This window comes from Amblyomma maculatum, chromosome 9 (assembly GCF_055883805.1).
Source record: "Amblyomma maculatum isolate TAMU_Amacu chromosome 9, ASM5588380v1, whole genome shotgun sequence".
In the NCBI taxonomy this organism is placed as follows: Eukaryota; Metazoa; Arthropoda; class Arachnida; order Ixodida; family Ixodidae; genus Amblyomma; species Amblyomma maculatum.
Window position 1 is genome coordinate 24,922,920 of NC_139352.1, and position 15,389 is coordinate 24,938,308.

Below are 15,389 nucleotides of genomic sequence, written 5' to 3' on the forward strand. Positions count from 1 at the left end.
ACATAAAAACCCTGGATAATACGAAAGGAGCCATATGCAGAAATTCATATAGTCCGTATATGTTTGCTTGGTAGTTGTTATGTAGGCGTACCCATCCAGCAACGGTGGTAGGGTAGGACATCGGGCCAGAATTCTACTCTGGTTTTGCCTCCGCCGCGTTCAATGCAACTGTGGTTATTGTACGGCAGAAATTTTTTTTCGGCAGTGATCAATTCTAGCCGTAATAAGAAAAGACCATTCGCAAAGACAAAAACTTCTGTCAACGTCCCATTCAACCTGAGTTTCAAATGAAGCTGCTGTCTGGAGTTGGTTAGAAACGGACGCTAAAATGTTGCTCCTTTCATGAACAAATGGCAGTAACAAAGGAACAATTGCTCATTAACATCCGCTTAATCACGCCCATACGGCTACAAAGAAAATCTGTACAGCTTTCTCGAAGTCGAGAAAGGTGCCCGTCTAAGTCTGCGAAGGCTCTAAAAGAGCTGTACAGCTTTCATTTGTTGTCTTAATGCTGTGCTGGGTAGATTCGAATAAGTAAAACTACCTTATTACACGCTCCTTCCATTTTGCAGCATTCGCGTAAACATTGTTTACTGACGAATCTTTAGTTGATAAACCATGTTGCGTAATTAAAATGCGATTTTCAAGCAACAACAATGTAGTTCACGGGTATAGAAAACTAGGCGAGTTGGATTGGATTCATCTTTAAGCAGCGCAAAACACAAGACAGAAGAACAGGAGATCGTGCTCCCATAGGGTTGAGGCCAGCTTCCAGGGGTATGTTAAAAGGCTTAGAGTCGCTGGGTTTCCGGATGTTGATTGGCACAAGTATCGGAAAGGTTAATGAATAGGGGTTTAAATCTTGGAAAAGAGTCTGATAAAGTTGAAGAGTAGACAATGAATAGTTGGTATTCCGTACTTACGCGGAATTTCACATCGTTTGAAAAAGTTTGGAGCAAGATACGGTTTAAAAGTACTTTTCACAGCTAAAACTAAGCTGGGCAACCTCTATAGTGCAATACGGAGAGAGCTGGATTCCCAAGGCGCCCAGGCGAGGATGAAGTGCACAGTAACGCACAGAAAACCACTCATCGACTCCGGCACGGCTGGGGTATATTCCATCCCGCTTACGTGCGGTGAATCGTACATTGGCCAGACAGGCCGATGTAATAATGAGCGCTTGTTTGAACACCGCAGACCAGTAAAAGGAGCTGTGTCATCCAACCTTGTCGCTCATTGCCGGGAGTGTAAAGATTGTTACCCTCATTTGGACAGGACCAATATCTTGTTCAGTCACCCTGATCGAATATGCAGACAGCTGGTCGAGGAGTTTCTGATAAGTAAAGAGTTTGACGCGTGCGTAGCTACACCTTCCGTTAATCTTGTAGAAAACGAGATTCATGCTCTCGGTGAATATTTTATTTTATTTGGCGACGAGATGTTAGCGGGTGCTTGTCATGTGGAAGGTTGATAATTTTGGTAGTTGTGTCGACGTGGTCAATCCTCACTTTGCGCACGCGTACTGTTTTTACAGGGCATCGCGGTGGTTTCACGTGTCTCGTCTTGATTTTATCTGTGCTTGGTTCCTATATAACTATATCTTTCTATGAATACAAATTAAATTGTTAGAAAGCGCTTGTGTCGTCTCCTGCTCTTCTGTCTTATGTTTCGCGCTGATTTAAGATGAACAACAATGTGATGGCTCTATTATATCCACTGCAATCTCATCGGTACTTAGAATATCAGTCGCAGCCGATAACTGAGGTAACACGCATCGGAATTAATCAAAACAAATTTTTTCATGTCACTAGATTCCTACTGCGGACAGGTCCATTCATGTATGTCTTGGCACTGTACATCCTTCCCACGTCTGCACTTTTTTTCTCATGACGATATGCTAGTATTGGGAAGAAAAATACTGCCTGAAAACCTAAAGAAGCGATCCCACCGTGCTCAATGAAATATTTTCTCCTCAATGGCTGTCCGCAGTCACTCAAGTGAACAAAATCCAAATGCCACGTTCATGCCAACTTATGCCAGAGGAACGTTCCTACCATTCTGCTTTTCCTGTCTACGTCATCAATCGTTCTTAGCAGTTCATCCCCTGAGTGGCTTAGTAAGGCGATGCCATCAGAGAATCCCAAATTCCTGATGGGATCGCCTTGCACTATTTTCAATAGCTTTCCTTAAAGAAACATAACTTTAGGAGTTTAGTTAGAAATGGAAGCGCCTGTGTATGCTACAGATATGGAGATAAATAGAACAGCTTTGAATGAAGCTGAGGCCAGCGCAATCAAGCGGACATTCAAAACTGAGACTTTTGAGGTGCAATAAAGAGCACGGTAGACAGCTGATTAAATCAAAGTTAAATATGCTCTTGCTGAAATTCAGAGAAAGGAATACTCACCTTCAGGGCAATTTTGCCTCAAAACAGGCGACGGCTGCTCTGTAATGCGAAATTGAGAACTGTCACCCTGAAGAGAGCCTTGTGCTGCTTGAGCACGAGGTCACGAGATGTAATGGTATTAGCTACGGCCAAATAGCGATGAAGACGAAACGCAAGATTGATGAAGCAGATGTTGATTTTTATTCATTAATGTAGGGAGGATAGCGAATCAGTATGTCGGGACCACCTGACACCCGAAGGCTTCTGCGGCCAAGGATGGCCGCGTGCAGTGATAGGCAGTGTTCCACGTCAATGAAAAGGCTATTTTGTTTAAATTAATCTGTACACGCCCACTTTCGGGGTATAAACCACCAACAACGAATATCAAGCTTACAGTATACAGACCAAACGTTGAGCGTATTGCCGTAAGAGGCATGCGAGGTACACGATAATAGAGAAAGTAATGAAACAATGCGACCGAAGCTAGAAAGGGACACTAATAAATGAGGATTACCCTTATCACCGCGTACCATGAAATATACGAACAATGAGGCTGAAGCACATGAACAGTGCTTAATTTTCTGGCAGTGCTTTCGAAATGAACAGTGCTTAATTTTCTGGCAGTGTTTTCCGGCCATCTCGGTAAAAAATGGTGAAGCTGTAATTTCAAGAATCGAAAGTGAATGGCAGCGTGAATCTTCATCTGAGGCCAGTATCTGGCTTGGCTTGCCTTAAGGTTCGATTGTAAGCGCAAAAATGGAATGTGCAATCTACATGTGAAGAACTAGATGAAGAGTAATTACGGATCTGTGATACGAGCCGGTCCTTCCAAGCGCTTTGGTGCGGATTTCGATTCTAAAACACTAAGGAAAGGAGAGAGCTCAGTCAGTTAAACTAGTTGGAAACAAAGCTCATCCTGAAGCTCATTAGTGCCTGGAATGGTTTTAAAAAAGCTTTAAAGAAAGGGCATCTATGAGCCTATCTTTACTTTTCTTTTGCAATCCTAAACAGCGAGGCGTGCAATGGTGGGGAAAAAATATAAAACGATCGTCCTCATGGTGCTAATGTGGAAACGTATTACTGAGAACTCTCCCGATTGAAGGAAACCTTTTTGCACTGCTTATGAACCAGCACGATATAACTATACTAGAAAAAATTATACGTCGTTAACCAGTAGCTAGCCATAAAGTTTGCCGATCAACTCTTTCATCATGATTTTTTTTTCAGAGGATGCTTTTCCAGAAAAAGCAAGTTTGGGAATTGCTCTTTGCATTAGTAATTTTGTTAGTATTGTAGAGACGTATGGCGGCAAATGGGACCCATTGTACAGATTTGCTTGCACCGTATAAAAAATAACTGGGTTTATTCACACCACCCACGAGTTCAATCATTACGATATTCTGGGTGGTAACCTCATGAACGCGTATATTTATACACGTTAAGCCCGTGCTTTCTCTGCGTTAAGCGACGTCGTTTTTTTATTATAATCAAAAAACGACGCCGCTAACGTAATGATCAAACCCAGGTTCTAACGTTGGCCAAAGGCAGGGGTGCCCCGACCTTGAAGTCCTCTAGCTGTGCAACGGCTACGGGCGAGAACGTACAACCTGACCACTTTTAGTGCGACTTGCGGAAACACGGGAACTTGGCCGCTCACTTCAGAGTCGTTACATCTGACGCGGCCTACGTCGAAGAAAAGTGACGTAATCACAGATAGACATGAAGGCAGGGCTTCCGTGCATGCCTGGCACTTAGCAATTGCGCTTTCAATGGAGCGACTGTCTTCTTGCGCGTTTGCAGCGAGTGGAAGACCCTGCATATCTACGCTTCATAGCATTATGTTAAAACTAGCTTTCCAATACACTAGCGATATGGAAGTAAAATAATCACACAATAAACAAAATGCCACCAAAAACAGCACCAGTCTTTGATTAAATAGAAAAAGCGGACGGCTACAATCATTGTCGTCCTCGAACGGTGTTCTCGAGGTCTTCCCGGGACTAGACGGTAAGGCGTGTGGCTTCAGCATATACAAGAGCAGTTTCATGCACGTCATGTTGGTATGCCTTCTACTGCTATTTTAGGATTCGAAGACAATTGGTGCTGAGGGAATACCGACCTCATTCTTGAAAATGAGTTCCGAAGTGAATGACCTTCAGCCACTGTTCTTATTTCTATTCCTTTTTTCTTATATCCTACATCTACAGAATCAGTTTTCTCCGCTTTCGTTTACAGTACCGACTAATTTTCAAGCAACCTTTACGCTATAATTTATTCAGCGTTAACCAGCTGCGCTTTAGGTGACGCGTTAAATATATGTTGTGGATTCTTTATTTTTCGTTCCACTTGCACATACAAGAACACTTCTGATTGTTATAATATGTTCCGGAATAAAATGAAAAAGTTCATTATATTTTCACTGATTAGCGGTTGTTAGCGATATATTTTCTTCTAGTAGGTTTTGTTACCCCTACGTTGAACCTGAGGTATAAAGGTTAAGACAGAACTAAAAAATGCTTCTATGAATATCGAACTTGAGAGATGAAACTATGCCTTGAGATCACGAACTCTATTTGGGAAAGAGAAAATATGTATTTCAATCAGCATTTAAAAGCAACTACTTAATATAAAAGTTGTGCTTTGAAAATAGTTATATACTGCTTACTAGTGGTTCATCAGCACTTCCACAAAAAAATCAAGGAATAGGAGTGCAGAAAATACACTGCATGAATCTCAGGTGTGTCGCAATGAAGTATGAGGAGCTCTATTTTCTCATGCCTACATTAACGTCATATATATGAAATTAAACAATATAGGGTTGTTATCATTTCCGCGGTATAAGATAAAGATCTGCAGTTACGACATTAAATTTAGCTTGAACATTTCGCATAAATGTTCAATACCTTGTATAAAAGAATCAATTAGTACTATTTTGAAGAACAACGCGACTTAGAAAAAGACGGAAGGAAGACACACACGGACAGGCGCTGATTTGCAGCTAATCTGACCAGTTGCTAACCAGCGCCTGTCCGCGTGTGTCTCCCTTCCGTCTTTGTCTAAGTCGCTCTGTTCTTCTACAAAATGGCATACCAACTCGCCCAGGCATCACTTCTAACGATTGGTACTAATTCTAACGACACTGCAAATAAGCGCTAACGGCGTCAAGTGGGTAGACACAGCGACTGAAAATAAATTACGTCACGGCTGAAGTCATTGGAGACCAGCCGGACACACGTGAGTGCTTCGGCGCTCGTCACGGTTCAAAGCAGCGCCAGCTGTCTGACCCCGCGCCTGTGACAGATCGATAGTCAATCAGAATCCGCACACGGGCCGGGCGGACAATACGATTTTGAAACTGCCGAGTAGCCCCTATGTCTCGATGCTTTTTATCTTCTTTTTGTTATGGAAAGCGCAGTCACTTTCTTTTTTCTTGTATGGTTTATATTGAAAAACGGTTGGTTTATTGAAAAGCGCAGACTGTGCATTGCAATGTTAATGGCTAGAGCCTCGTGTTCGTGAGCAGCAAGAGCGTAAAGGGAAGACGTAAAGAAGGGGAGTTTGTTTAAATGAAGTACATCACAAAACGGCCCTATATATGTGCGGACAGCACGAGGACTAGTCTTTTGTTTGTTTGTAAAGATACGCGTAGATACACAAATACTTCAAAGGATTCATCACACCATGTAAATGAAACGTCATCAGTTGGATAGCATCAAATTTTTCTTTCATGCGCATTACTCTGTCACGATACAGTAAGCAACCACTTTCCGGAACACTTCAAGGAGCTCATATCCAACGTCCAAAAGCCTAAATAGAGATAATTTTACCGGCCTACTATGTTTTGCATCCTGTACAGTGCCTGGAGTGCTCAACCAGATAATTTACAGAACAGCGCTTCTATTTGGCAGCTCATGCTCACAAATCCTATAAGCAGATCCGTATTCTTTGGCTATAATTGTTCGCATTGAAATGCAGCAAAGAGATCTTGTTTCTAGTTTGTAATCACACTCATAATGCATGCACGGTCTTCCCCCTGAGGCAGTGAATCTTGTGCTTTGGACGGATACTCAAGTGTACTTGATAAAAATAATAGCGAACAAGCAACTGAGAAGCAAAAAGACAAATCAATCTAAGATTGATGGCTTGCGGGTTACACGGTTGCCCAGACAGCGCTGATGGAGCCGTCTGTGCAACTCGATCGTTGTTGTAGTGACACTGCACGTCAGCCTCAATAAACGGGTGCGCAACACCCTTCCACCCCTGACCGACGCTTCTGTGAACTGTCAATTAAGGACAATACTCGATGGGCTGCTAAAAGAGTCAGCCTCAAAAAAACCTATCATCTTTTCTACTGTTGTCTCTGAGCCAGTTCTGTATATATGGTTATATTTTAAACAAAGCCAGTTAACCAAAATACCCGTGTTAGTGTCCTTGCTGCGGAGCAAGCTACCATACCTCTTGGGAATGCCAGGGCAAACCTTACAAAACCTTAATAGTGCTAAACCCGACACACGAGCAGTGGGAGACGGCCCTGACTAGCGAAAACCTAGAACAGCAAGCCTTGATCCTCCAGCTATCCCGCAAGTCATCTGCCGCAGTGGATTCCTGGCCTAGGGCCACCGACTAGCTAGCTCCTGTTAAATAAAACTTTTTATGAAAGTTTTCGTTCTCTCCCTCTCTTTTATGCAGTTTTTATCTCATAGTCGCGCCTTTTTCCATTTACTCTACAGTTTTTTCTAGCGTTTCTGAGAAAGTTAATAATTTCACGTATGATTCTACGTATATAATAATCACGTAAATGTGTGTACAACGTGGTATATGTTTGTGGAAGCCACACTTTTCACAATCGTGTTTTTGTTAAAACTGTCTAGCGAGTGTCTCAATGTCGAAGTAAGAAAATGCCTTTTATCAAGAAAGTTCTTGAAATGAAGAACGTAAAGGCAATATATACAGGAAATCGTCGTTTTAGGTTCCCGAACGATTTTGTTGCTTTGAGAGGTGACAAACAATGCAGAGTGAATGCCATGATGACGCTCTGTTCTTTCTTGCGGATACAACTTTGCACTGTTCCTATTTTCACACACAAAAATTGGACAGCAATACCAATGACTGTTTGTGCTTATGATTGCGAAAACTACACATTCCTGCAGGGGAATTGTTTTCGAGGAAGGTTGGCTGCATGTATTGAAATTATTGGTGTTGGTATTGTATTCTGTGTGTGTGTGTGTGTGTGTGTGTGTGTGTGTGTGTGTGTGTGTGTGTGTGTGTGTGTGTGTGTGTGTGTGTGTGTGTGTGTGTGTGTGTGTGTGTGTGTGTGTGTGTGTGTGTGTGTGTGTGTGTGTGTGTGTGTGTGTGTGTGTGTGTGTGTGTGTGTGTGTGTGTGTGTGTGTGTGTGTGTGTGTGTGTGTGTGTGTGTGTGTGTGTGTGTGTGTGTGTGTGTGTGTGTGTGTGTGTGTGTGTGTGTGTGTGTGTGTGTGTGTGTGTGTGTGTGTGTGTGTGTGTGTGTGTGTGTGTGTGTGCGCGTGCGTGCGTGCGTTCGTTCGTGCGTGCGTGCGTGCGTGCGTGTGTGCGCGCATTTCACATAGACTTACTTTTCAAGGTGGTCTGGGAGCCATATTCGCCGACACCTCGCCTTGAAAGCATGCGATTGGTGGTACCTACATCAATTGACTGAATATGTCCTACGAGATAGCATCTGACATCACTAGCGCACGCATGCTTTATTCAAGGAGGTGTACTATAACACAACCCGGAGTGGTGTACAAGCAGTAGCCTCACATTTTTTGTACAAGTACAGGAACAGCTGGCGTCACATTAAGATCGGTCAATGAGGAGTATATGAGGATGTGCAACACGTCTAGGACTATTCGAACTGGCGACAACCTCGGTCAAGGGTGGATGGCTCTGAATGCATTAAAACATAGAGGAGCTTTTCTGGAAAATGTCGTTGATGCGGATATTTAGCCGGACTGCTGTTGGTACCAATTTTCCGTAGCGACGATTTCCGAAATCCCAAAAGAAGCAAATGGAAATAGGATTGCAAATATTCGGAGGGGTTACAGCGTCCGCGTTTACACCAGGCTGGAACAGCAGCAGCAGCACCGCTCCTGTTTTCGTATTCCTGCAGCGTAGGTTTGACAGTGCTCACGGAAATATTGCTTATATTTAAGGAAGAATTAAGAGCTGTGAGCAGTTTAACTCCAGATATTTGTATAGTGTCGCTGAGATAATTGCACTGCTCTACATACAGGGGCTTTGATGATAGGTTGTGCTGATTGAATAGACATTGCATTTTGATGATCATTTTCATCATGAGTGATTTACAGCATTTAGGGCCATGTTGAGATATTCTGTCGAGATCAGACTTTATTGCTATTGGATATCCAGAGGTTTGATTTCAGTGATAAAAGGCAATTATCCGCCTACTGTCTGATCTGAACTGCACCCTTAAAACGTTCTGAATGTAGATGAGAAATAAAAATGTTCCAACGAGGAATGAGATATGCCGGATGTAACTGAGAGGAAACGGGATGAGTGATAACTAACATGCACAAATTGCATAAAATATTAACCAATGAATTTGATCAAGAACGCCGGTAGACCTACTAAAATTAGTTTATGAATTCGTCTATACTGTGAAACTAAATCAATATATTTCGCAAAATGTGAAAAATTTCTTGTTGGCCTGATCTATCAAGAACGTCAGCCAAGCTGGACACAGCATAAATTGACTGCGTAACTGTCTCGTATCCTTTCCTAAAGCAGTGCTGAAGTTAGTAAATCTCTCTTATTTAGACATTCAGTTAAGAAATGCTATAACTGCTGTCGCACCCAGCGGTTAAAACTACCTTTTAAATCCAATGGCGCTATGTTTTCCTAAATAAATTTGAGGACACTGTACAAATATGTTGTGATAAAAATTTATAAATCGTGTAAGGATCCGATGCATAGCAAAATTTTCTTTCGTAAGTTGATTTCTGCGCTCAGACCAATTGAATAAGTGTTGCATCGAAGACCAATGGCGTGCGTTTTTGCGTTTTTAGAATATTATGAGGTCATCGATATAATCGCCACTTACACCAAGCTGACTGTACATCTAGTTCATAAAAAATGTGTTTCCCATATCCCGTTAGTAAACTGGGTTCTGTATCTGCTTCATCAATTTGATCATACCGAACTTCCGTATCTGCTTCAGCCAACTACCTTTCTGCTGCCGCATTCTACGCTTGCCTTCCTTCGAATGTACTCTGTCACCCTTAGAGTCCACCGGTTGTCATACTTTAGCATTACATGTCCCGCCTTTGCCCGTTTCTTTCTTTATTTTCATTGAATTCTCATAAGCCTGCTTTTTTTCTCTCTCTAACTCAGTCAGCACGCTTCCTGTCATTCAAACCCACAACCTGTGAGCGGCCAGTCAGCTACGCTACCGGCTTGGCCAAATAGGCATATTTACATGGCAGAGATATTAGGAAGTGAGGGCAGGATGTGTATCATAGTAGCTTTTATAATTTCTTCTTAGATGTGGTGACGGGGACAAAAAGCAGTGATTTTTATGTCAAGAGAAACCGGATAAGAGCCATTAGAGATATTGCTCCCTACCCTTAAAGCGGAACATATCACCTTTCCTTCAATAGCTCCCTGAGTGGTCCTCACTTTAAGCTTAAGTCTGAGTAGAACTTAGATATTAAGCTGGGTCACAGAATATGAGTTTTATAAACACACCGATAAAAATGGTCCGAGCTTCCGGCGCTACGCATAAACAGCTTAGCGTGTTTTAATGCTCTGTACATGCCAGAAGGTTTGACGAGTAGTTTAAGTTCCAAAAAAAAAATGAATTTGAGCTGTTTTTGAATACATGCCTGGTAAGGGTAGGTGTCCTAAAATATCGGCAGTTACGTGAAGGTATCCAATATGCGAAAATACCATGTTTAAGACCTCCTTGTCTGAAAAGGTCCAGGACGTTTTGACAAGCTTTTCTTAGATTCAAGATCGCAGAAACTAATGGGGTTTTATTTTTTCTGTCTTTCACTCAGAGCAGCTATAATGTTTATCACCTGGTCAGCGCTGTCGTCATAGCCTCATCTCCTTCTTTTCTCCGTGGTGTGACATAATTCGCTCATTTTAAATGCTCCCTTGAATGTGCGAGACGGCTGCGAGGAAGCATAATGAGAAACGGCGCTTTGGAAGAATGCTTCGGCTTCCTGGGGTGAGTGGCCACGAATGCAAATCACATGCAAACCTCCCGCGAAGTTCCCAGTAACTCCGTCAATTTGCCCGCTTTGAATAGTCGCTGTCCTGATTTCGTAAACTACTAACATAATAGAGGAATATTTGAAAAGAATGAATTCTTCACCGGAAGGAGGCCCAGTTTCCATTGTACGTTGGTAAAGGATCATAGAAAGGTTTACACGCTCTTTTGCTTGGAGATTGTTCCAATGACAATTTCGGAAATTCACTCAACTGAGTCAACAAAACTGCATCGCTCTAGTTGGTGTTGCTGGTTAAAGAGCCTTGCCGTGCTGCTAGGTATTTTGGCTGTTTTATCTGCTAGAATTCCTTGTTTAGAGTAATGTATGTCATGTAAAAGCTGAGGTAAACATCTTGGCAGAAATCTTATTTTGATCTAGAACTCATGCTTATTTTCGAAAGCGACGCTTCTTGTCAAACATGGTCGCTGATAACGAAGCAGCTAGTGGTAAAGGATCTAACTGTAATTATTTCTAGTACAAAAATTGGAATCCTCACATGCTAAACAGACTGCTCTGTTCTGAAAATATGCGTCTGTATCCTCGTGTAAATACAGTGTGAACCTCCAAAATTCGGCCATTTATGCTACCATACTGACGATTATGAATATTTATATATCTATACAAGTGCTGTCGTAGGTATGCGTGAAGATCCTTATGAAGTCTTGGTTGTTTGTTCTTTGTCAGATCTGTAGAGCATTAACTAGAAACAATGCCTGAGGCTTCCAGCATGAAGAGCTTATCTTTTGTATTTATTTAGGTTTCAATTAGGCAATTTGTAAAATATACCTTCAGGTATTAACATAACGGTTATAAAAATTATTCTGCGAGTTTCAGGCGTCCATCTCAATATAATTTTCTTATTCACTTATGTGACGGTCTTCATCCAGGTCACCAAGTTACTTCAACTCCAAGAGATTACCTGCTTACCAACGGCACGGTTGACACACCTGTTCTGCGTTCGGACTGTTCTACCCTAGAATTCAGGTGACAGTGCTGTCGGTCTCAATGAGAACTTTCACAGGATTACGGCTGCGGGAGGTGTTGGGACCACAAGTGTCCTGTATTTTTATTTTTTATTATATATTCAATACTGCCAGCAACGCTTCGGCCGTCAAAGTAAGAGTGGTTGAAATGCTATAAATATTATATTTGTTACAAGTGTTTGTCGTGCTAAGACGACAAAAAAAAAAAACGCCATTGAAAATAACAACATCAACAAAATTGCACAAAAAAATCTGCACTTTCTAGAAACTGGCACTTTCGGAAAAGTAGTAAAGAATGAACAACAATGACAAGTAACACAACAAAATTATACAGCTAGCAATCAACACTTCTTAATAAATTGTCAATTTCAAAAGTGGGGAAAAAATTCGATTCAATCACATGTGCGGAATAACGGCTGCTAAAGAAGATTCTGACATTTAAAGGTTCACCATCTGATTAGGCAGCCCATTCTACAATGTCCCTCGCGAGAAAACGAGCCTTGTACGGATTTGTTCGACGTGGTGGTACTAAATTGTATTGCTGTATTTATCTTGGTAGGTTGTGTCATTTCTCCGTCCTGAGGAGATGAATTGCCCACTAATCTTCAATAATCAAAAAGCGGTGTTCTCTCAGGATCATATATAACCTGTCCTATTTCAAGTCCCTCGCACGAGAGGGCGACAACAGGGCAATGTCTTTTGCATATGACGGGGAAAGGTCTACTAAAAGAAGGGGAGGGGGTAATTTTCGGAGTCTCTCCGAGAACATTATTCAAAAATGCATTTTCTGCTTTCAATTACCGCACTTGGCGCGGAGCATGGCACAAGGATTTTTCTTTTTTGCTAAAACTTGGTCCACGGCTTGATCTTGGTCAGTTGGCTCTGTCCGAGCCTAGCTTTAACAAATAAAGACCTATTATTCATCAAAGACTTCTTCACAGGATATATAAGATTTTTGGAATTATCAACTACGTCTCTTGGTTCTTCCTAGGCCTAGTTAATAACAAAACTGTCACCCACTAAAGACTCCTTACAATTAATATAACATAATTCGGGTTATGAGCTGGACATCTGTTGCTGTATTTGTCTGTACATCACCCAACACCCGTTGGGGTTATATGAAGCTCGCCAAAGTTGCCCTCCGTTGATAGTGCTTTTTGAATAGTCGTTCGCATTCACGTTAAGTTTACGAATTCATCCCTTTCTCGACCTGTGAGAGTTTGATTTGTTACGAAGATGAAGTTTAATGTTGGCGGGAGAAATGCCTTCAGATGTATTTGAAGGGCCCAAGCATTATTCTTGAATTTGACTGCTGTGAGTTGTTCGCTGTGATTTATCTTTGATCGTCACGTTGCCATTGTGCGGTCATCGCCATCTCAACCACTCTGGAAATTACGTCTCAGAATGCAGCGAGGCTTTGGAGTGACGTAAACTCTAATGATCTTGAACTAATAATACGACCAATGAAAGGCAAACGTAACAGCAGCACCATGTTTTCTTTCGCCTCTTTTACTATCCCCTGTTTACAACACACGACTCTTGATGCATGCACGTCCTCCTCCATCCCTTTAATGTTTGATATATTAGCAGCAGTTTAGCCTTGCCTGGAAAGGTTAGGGGTTTCACCGGTAATAAGCATGTTCACGGTATAATGCGTCCGTCTATGCGAATGGAAGAAATTAGGAGGCAAGCCGCTACATCACAGTGCTTTCATAACGAGGAGTGTACTTTTTTTTTGCGACCCTTCAAATCATACCTGAAGAGGTGAGCAAGTGATGTGACAGCGAAATTTCCGGCAGTCAGTTTTGTCAAAGCAGCATCGCAACTCCTGTTATTCCCAAGAGCATGCGTCTGTCGTCTACCAGCCACATTACAAGCATCGCAAGACGTTACAGTGCAAGGAATGCTGCTTCCAGGCTCCACAGTGAACATGACAAAAATTGATAGCCATTAGGACAATCATATAGGATAGCTGAGTTGAGCAAGTTAGGGGGAGAACGTAGCTAGAACGACACATAGTTATAAAGAAGTGCGTTCCCCTGAGGATTCGAAACAAAACGCCAGCCGTCGCTATTTTCATCACAACCGTGATGCACTACCCTGAGAAGCTCTAGAAAGCCCTTATGGGACATTTCGTTGGGTGCTTTCCATGTTCTCGGGCCGCTTGGAGAACAACACGGATCTGTTGCTAAGACAGCAGCTTTTATTCTTGTATCAGGCGGTCTTATCCCGCCTGTCAAAATACTGGCAGGGGACACTCTGCCACCTAGAAACAGTGCTCCGCAGATGGCAGTAAGTCAACAGAATAGAGTTAAGCTAACAGGAAACTATACGTTGTGAGAAAAAGAAAGCAGGTCATACGCTGCTACATGGTATTTTGCGCACGGAAAGGTATCGGCCCTTGGGGATCAATGATCGACATGAAACTCGCCCTTCCAGGTCATACAGACCTGTGCCTATTTGCTCCCAAATAGTTATATAAAAAACGCAGAGTAGTACGCAGTGTGGCAGAGGGCTCCTTATGCTCTTTCTCAAGCCATTTGATATAGGGTAATCACGGGCCGCTAAAAGAAGCAGCTGTGTCTTGGACAGCGTCGAGCCGTTGCCGTAGCTTCCAGATGTCGTAAAATATTCAGCCCATTTGGCACCTTACCTTTTAAATGCCTCGCGGTTGTCGTATTCAATGACATTAGGATTTGGCTTTCAATAAACAATTGCCGGAAACACTAAGAAAACACTAATAATGCAGGAATTCCTCACCGGAGAAGACGTCACATTTTCCAGAATAACTAGAGCAACGCCGTTCACTTCTATTACCTGCCTACACCCTGTTCTCTCCGACTAAAAAAACTTGTAGCACCACAAACCCTGTTCAAAACCTAGCGCATGATCGCTATTTTAAAGCGTGTTCATTAATGCTCATCGGCTAATATCACATGGTACATCGTAAGCAAGTGCCTTTTCTGTGCTGTCATCGCCCTTAACTGTAGCATATATGTGACGGTCAACATGGTCCCAATGTCAGCGCAAGGCGTCATCGGAGCTGTCGGGGTGTGGTCGGTCGTCACTCCGGCACTCTGCCCTGTTCCCTGCGTCAACCAATAGCCGACGTCGTTCTCTTTTGCGCCCGCCCACTGCCGCGGCGCGCGTCAGCTAGGCTCATATATCGCTTATTTTACCACTACTGCAATCTTTGTCCTCCCTGTTTGGAACCATCTCGTGAATTCGCAAAACCAGAGCTTAATGATCAAATCAGGCTATTAATTCCTTCGCGAGTGCATACGTTATTTTCCAAGGAATACGCCCATGGCTATGGCTGCACCTCTGCGCATCGACAGAGTTGTGTGCGAGCAGACAAACCCCTCTACTGGCATAAACGACAATCTGGGGTGGAGTAGTATATGATGCCTAAGTCAGTTCTCTTCCACCTGCGATGACGTAAAATTTTCGTAGATGTGACGACAACTTGAATGTCACCACGACGCCAATGGGTGACATCTTGCGGACAGAGACAATAAGACATGCAGTATAGGACATGTCCAAATGCATCACTTTGTTTTCTTTAAAAAGTTGCGTAAAACTATTGGCGGTCTGATCAGCGATATGTCTAGAATATTCCACTGCAGGAATGTATGCGTGTTGGCCCGTGTTCTGGTATCGTAAGCAAATCAGAGTTTGAGGAAGCGTAGCCCCATGAAGCCAATAAGACTGCTTTGCTGGAGATAACCTTTTCAAAAACATTTTGTTTTCTTCCAGCGTTCTTGGATAGTA